The following is a 5,965-nucleotide window of genomic DNA, read 5'->3' on the forward strand; positions in this document are numbered from 1 at the left end:
ATTATTGATGACCAATATATGAATATAAGGTTGAAAATGGGTGAAGTGCTCCTTTAACTTGCCCTTTCTCTATAATTGCTTATAATGGCATGATCAGGTACCATTACTGCTGAGAGATAGCATTGGTGGACCATGCTAACCAGAGCTGTAACTGTTTCAAGTCTTCTGTCAGCCATGGCCAGCTATAGTTGACCATGGGAACCTCGGACACAGAACATTTCCTGTCATTAGTAACTAAACATAGGATGGACCAATTTAGGTATCGTGTACAAATGTGTATTTCCATTCTGTAAAAGATTACACATTGGGTTCTCATGAACAGTGGTGGACAAAGTAGGCCTACTCAACTCCAGCACTTGGGTCAAAGTATAGATACTTCCTCCTAGTCAAATATTACTGAAAGTTGCTCTGTCAAGATTTTACTCGACTTTAGTGCTGCTGGAGTACTTGCTTTTAAAAATGCAGTAGTAAAATGCAGAAGTATTCAAAGGTGCTAATTACAACATCTTTTTGATAGCAATGAATTGCTGTATTGAAATGTAGACATTTCCCCCCAACATTCTAATATCAATAATATTGAAAATAGACGATCTAAAAGCTCGTTGTGAGCTTGTAGATCTGCTATTTTCACAATATTTGAAGTACGGCTTAAGTGGTTGATTCATAATGTACTTTTTTCCCTTCCTAAACATTTAGGGGAGTCAAAAGTAAGATATTTATCTTTGAAATGTAGTGGCGTGAAAGTCATCCAAAAATACAAATACTAAGGGTAAAGTACAGATACTAAAACAATGTTTTTTGTTACTGTCCACAATTGCTCACGAAGCATCCGAGATGGCCCTTAAATCACGTTGCATTAAGTCTACTGTCAGGCATGGCCAGCTGTTTCGACCATGGGAACCTTACACACCTTTTCCTGTCATGTGTACAAAGATGTAGGACGGATCCAATTCTGATATTGTGCACAAATTGTTCCATTCTCTGAGAGATTATCGGTTACACTTCGTTCTGCAATGAAGCATTCGAAGCGTCGTAAATCAAGTTTTGGGGGCTCGGCTGTCCTTAAGCGTAATAAATCGTTCCATTTCCACTGAGATGACATAATTGCCCAGAGGGGTTTTCAAAAGCCAAACTTCTATGTTCTTGTTTTGTGTAGGAGTACTGTCCCAGTTTTATTTTAAGATCTGTTCTACTGCATGACTACAACATTGATGCTCAAATATGGGCCGGGGCCCACTGGTGGGCCACAAGTGGGCCTCCAAATGATTGGCAAAACATTATCATTAAAAATATAACATCACAAAAAAATAAATACAAATATGCAAAAAAAAAGTCATGGTGTTTTTCTTTAAAACCCTGAAAAATTAGTTTTTATCGTGATACCGATATTTAAAGTATAATACGTTAGTTCCATTGATCTAAGCCAGAATACAATCGATGGATTGATCATTAAAATAAACGTGCTCTGAAAATGCACGCGGACCACCCATCTGACCACTTAACAAGTGGTCAGAGGGGTGGGCCGTGAATGCTTTTGAGATGTTCAAATGGGCCCTGATCCATAAAAATATTGGGAACCACTATACAGGCAACCTGTATGTTAGTACGATCTTTTTACATTTGTTTTGTTTAGTTTTGATGTTCAGCTTTTAGTCTTCAGCTCTACAGTAAATGGTGGTTGTCCTGCTTTTAGAATTTTTGCAAATGTGATTTGTGATTGATTTGTAAAATGCATGTACACAAGATTTATAATATATCCTCCGTGTTAATTTAAATGTGATGTGATTTTTTGTATGCAAAAAAAAAGTGTTCCAATAGCTTTATATTCCCATGGTAATCTTTGTACAGAGTGTTTGTTCATTATCAGGGGTCCTAGGTCTCCCTGTCTCTCCATATCCTTATTTAACAGAAAATACATTTTCAGGTTGGTGTGCCAATTTCATTCAAGAGAGAGAGAGAGAGAGAACTTATACAGGACACAGGATAAGTGAAATTGAAGTGATGAAACAAAAACAAAAATCTGTGATTTTTATTTTTTAACTGTAACACAAGCTGATAATAATCTGACTGGATGAGATTGGTGACCCACCTGAAAATGTATTTTCTGTTTATTAAAGAGCTAGAGATTGGGGAGGCACCTGTTATTGAACAAACACCCAATAGCAATGATCGCTATCCGAAAATAGAGTTTTAACTGTGTAACAAACCTTTTGTTTCAACCAAGAAATATCACTTGCAGCACTTTGAACTCAGCCTAACAATGGTCCATTTGGGTATATGACTGTGTCAGATGTACTATATTTATCTTAATATCTCCACCCAGCATGGTTTATTATGAAAAAGATCATCAAACCTTCCTTTGCAAATGTGTTCATATCATAATCACAGTATACTTGTGACATGGTGCCAAAGAATTATTGCACAGTGCCATCGCTCGTTATCATAATGAAAATCACCTGCTATTTGATTACAATCATCTGTTGTTCACCACCAATGTCTGTAATTAAATACTATGAATGGATTGCAACTGTTTTATATACAGGTTTATTTTGTGTACAGAAAAAAAGCTCATAATACTGTATGCTGTAATAAAGAGGTGGTTCATTCAAAATGTTTTTTTTTAAAGTTGACTCCATTCTAGTAACAATTTAAACAAAAATTGGGTCAGGTCCATTTTTGGGTCACAGAAAGATTTTTTAGTTCTGAATTGTTCGAAAAATAATCTGAAATACAAAAAAATCAATGAATGTAAAAACATTTTAAAGAAATACTAAAACTAGGAGATCAACAAGCTCACAGCAAAGTCACATCGTGACCGTTTTGGGCACATAGATATGCTATTTTCACTATCATTGAAATAGGGCTTATTTTGTTTGGGTCCCGGGGAGACACACCGAATGTATCTTTTCTGTCTTGAGCTGTTGGCAACCCCTGATCTAGACTATATTCTACTTTTTTTGGTCATATCACCACACAGTGAGTAGCAGCGTTGCAAGTCCACTTATTATAAGCTACTTTGGACTTGTTTGGTAGTTGCGGGTTGCATTTTTTTGGACTTGTTTCTAAAATGCAGTTGCTTATTTTGCCTTGCTTGTGGTTCTCAAACATTTTCATGTCAAGGTTCCCAAAATTAATATGTATTTTGCTCCAGACCCCCATCTGAAAAGATGTTGTCCTCATACAAGATTTGTGTAGTTCAAATATTTCAAAAACATTCAATATAAACATATATATATTGTTAAAGATGTTTTTCACTATTGTATTTTTTTTATAGTTGTTGTGAACTCTACCATCCACTTGACTTGTAAATATTTGTACAGCTATATTTTTTATAGTGCTCAGTGTGAACAGCCCTTTAAAACATAGAGGAAATATTATATATTAAATAATATTTCCTGAGGAAGACAAAGATGGAAAATATTTATAACACTGTTACTGCGGGTATAGTAACAGTGTATATTTGGGTCTGAGAGAGTAAAACAAAAATCCTATCAAATGGGGGTCCGTGGGCTAATGCATATCAAACTGGGGGCAGTGCTGGAAAAAGTACTCAAATGTTTTACTTAAGTAAAAGTATCAATACTGCAATGTAGAAATACTCTGTTACAAGTAAAGTCTGGAGTTGAAAATTAAAAAGTAAAAGTACAAAAATATTGGTATCCAAATGTACGTGAAGTAGCCTACCAAAAGTAGAAAGAACGCATTATGCAGAATATCCCATTTCACAAGTTTTCAAATGTATACAAATCTTTTGAAAATAGCAGATCTAAGCTCACAATATCAGCTATTTTCTAATGGCCAAAATGTATATAGGGCTGAAGTGGGTAATTCATGTAATAATAATCAAAATCAATAAAGTAACTAGTAACTAAAAAGTTTTCAAATAATTGTTGTGGAGTAAAAGTAGAATATTTGCCTCTTGGATGTTGTGGAGTAAAAGTTAAAGTACTGACAATTGAAAATACTCCACTAAAGTAAAAGTACCTCAAAATTGTACTTAAGTACAGACTTGAGTAAATATACTTTGTTACTTTACACCACTGACTGGGGGTCCTTGAAATGGAAAAGGTTGAGCGATAACCACTGAGCTGAGTCATGGCACCCCCTAGTGGCCAAAGGGAGTATTTCTTTAATAACGTTCCTGCCATGCCTGTGCTGTAACCCTGTTTACTAAACACTCTGTCCACTCCACCCACATACAGTAGCAGGACATCCATTATGGCTTATTGACTGGGACCTCTCTCAGTGTTTTGATACAAATATATCTAATAAGATGTACAGTATGCCGAGGAGAACACGCTCTTATTTATACTGAACCTGAGGAATGTTTAGCACCAGGGGCTGGCAGCAGAGTGTGTGTGCGTGTGTGTGTGTGTGTGTGTGTGTGTGTGTGTGTGTGTGTGTGTGTGTGTGTGTGTGTGTGTGTGTGTGTGTGTGTGTGTGTGCGCGCGCGCGTGTTTTCATGGTGAATATGAGTCGGCATAGAGTAAAAACAGACATTTTATTTGCAAAAAGATTTTCATTACTAAAAACATTGAATAAATACTGTTAAAAACAATAGGCTATTCAGAGGATTGCAATTAAGAAAAACAATCAATAAAATCTCTTACGAACGATGTGATCTTATAATAAGGCCTACATTTGTGGCTGTCAAGAACACAGGCTACAGACAATATTGATCAATATGGCAAACAATTGCCAAATATAGCAAAATCCATACACCATCACAGAGTTAAATTAATTCACTCAAAAAGTCTGCTGTGTGCAGCCTCGTGCTTGATTTATGGTGTCTCTCTCTGAAAATAGCTGATCTACAAGCTCACAATGCATGGGTCTCGGATGCGATGCATTGTGAGCTTGTAGATTGGCTATTTTTGTATGCACCACAAACAAAATGGGCTTTAAGCTGATTTATGCATTGTCGTAGCCCACAACCGTCTGGCTTGCCAACAATAGCCTAACGAGGATGAAATATGAAATAGGCTTAAAGCTGGAATCCATAACTTTTATGTCCCCCACGTGAGCACCAGAAATTCTGCTGTTGACCCAGAAAATAGAGCATGTTTGGACAGAGGACACTGTGATTTGGTCTTCATGCAATAGGCCTATCTCTTGATCAGTGATGGAAGTACTCACATGTTTTACTTAAGTAAAACTTAAGTATCAATACCCTGTTGTAGAAATAGTCTGTTACAAGTACAGTCAGGAATTCAAAATGTACTTGAGTGAAAGTACAAAAAGTATTGGTATTAAAATGTACTTAAAGTACCAAAAGTGGAAAGTAATCTCTATGCAGAATGTCCCTTTTCACATGTTTTCAAATGTATAAAATGTATAAAAATCTTTAGAAAATCGCAGATCTACAAGCTCACAATGTTTTGCGATGCGTCGTGAGCTTGTAGATCGGCTATTTTCAAATGGCCGAAATGCGTATAGGGCTGTAGTTATAATGTATGTTTTAATAATAATTCAAAACTACAAAGTAACTAACTAAAGTTTCCAAATAATTGTAGTGGAGTAAAAAAGTACAATATTTGCCTCTGAGATGTAGTGGAGTAGAAGTTAAAGTATTGCAAATTGGAAATACTCCAGTAAAGTAAAAAAAATACCTCAAAAGTGTGCTTAAGTACAGTACTTGAGTACATGTACTTAGTTACTTTCCACCACTGCTTTTGATAACCTACCCGACCACTATACATTTCTCAATACAAGAGCAGGTAGACCAGCTACAACTATACCAGGTCTTATATTAACATTCTTTACCATACAGATGGAAGTGTTATGGCTTGCAGCTTTAAAGGGACATTTCACCCATTTTCAACCATATCTTCATACAATTGGTCCTCGCTATTTTACTGTAGGATGGCACAATTTCCGTCTACTTACTCTGCATCTCACCGTTGGGCTATGGACCGTTCAGAAACCTGCCTACCAATGACATAACCAATGACATCATCAATAAAAG

General features: G+C 36.1%; 1 protein-coding gene across 3 annotated transcripts in view; it reads left to right on the forward strand.

Moving 5' to 3' along the window:
• oxtrb (oxytocin receptor b) overlaps window positions 1-2,605 on the forward strand; it is a 17,929-nt gene extending 15,324 nt beyond the window's left edge. For all 3 annotated transcript variants that reach the window (XM_080423956.1, XM_080423955.1, XM_080423957.1), the window contains exon 4: window positions 1-2,605. This exon is cut by the window's left edge and continues 1,520 nt beyond it. The gene's annotated coding sequence lies outside the window, so the exon portion shown is untranslated.
• Window positions 2,606-5,965: the final 3,360 nt, after the last annotated feature.

Source organism: Gymnoscopelus braueri (assembly GCF_963280865.1).
Source record: "Gymnoscopelus braueri genome assembly, chromosome: 3".
Taxonomy (NCBI): domain Eukaryota; kingdom Metazoa; phylum Chordata; class Actinopteri; order Myctophiformes; family Myctophidae; genus Gymnoscopelus; species Gymnoscopelus braueri.